The following is a 915-nucleotide window of genomic DNA, read 5'->3' as shown; positions in this document are numbered from 1 at the left end:
TTTTCATCCTGTCAGAGTCCTCAAGTGATTAGATAATACCCACCCCACACTGGTGAGTGCAGTTTGTCATCACTCGGTCTACTGATTGAAAATCTAATTTCTCCCCCAAACTACCTCACAGATGCACTGAAAAGTAATGCTTTACCTACCATCTGGGTATTTCTTAACTCAGCCAGGGTGATACATAAAATTAGACATCACAAGTCCACCCTTTGTCACCTTACCACCGACACCCAATCCCCTTAAATTATACTTAATCTAAAAATAAAGACAAACACAAGGTAATAGTACTTAATAACATAGTACAGCTATCCTGTGTAAAATTGAAAAGACACTAATACCTTACCTAAGATAGGAAAGAAAGCCCTTAAGTGGCATTTATTCTTCTTCTGAGGTCCCATAATTCACATACTATGATGTAAAATTAACAATACTAAGTGCTGATATGAAGTCAATATACTTTATGTTACATAGTAAGGGAACAAGAGAGGAAAGAAAAAGTTATTAAGATATGTATATATATGTGTGTATACACACACACACACACATCAACATCTTCATAATAAACTAGAGAGGAAATACACATGATCCCTGGTTCTCAAAATAGTCATGTGGTCATGCCAGTACATCTGCTACTACCCACATTGTATTCTCTATGCCTTCCGCAAGAACTTGAGGTGATCTTTTTATTATTATTATTATTATTATTTTATTACCTGCTGTGGTGATCCAAACCTTCATTCCTAAGGAGTCTGAGTCTTCAGTAATTCTGCTGATACTAGATCACTGTAGTTGCCCATTTAATCACAGGACATGGGAATAATACGAAACGCCCTATCAGCTTGGGACAGAAAAGTTGATATATCCCTGAGGTAGGGCAGTCAAGATGTATTACTGGCCTTGCCAGATAAAAGC

This window comes from Tupaia chinensis, unplaced genomic scaffold, assembly GCF_000334495.1.
Source record: "Tupaia chinensis unplaced genomic scaffold, TupChi_1.0 Scaffold147970_1, whole genome shotgun sequence".
Taxonomy (NCBI): Eukaryota; Metazoa; Chordata; class Mammalia; order Scandentia; family Tupaiidae; genus Tupaia; species Tupaia belangeri.
The sequence above is the reverse complement of the archived record's forward strand: the minus strand, read 5'-3'. Positions refer to the sequence as shown.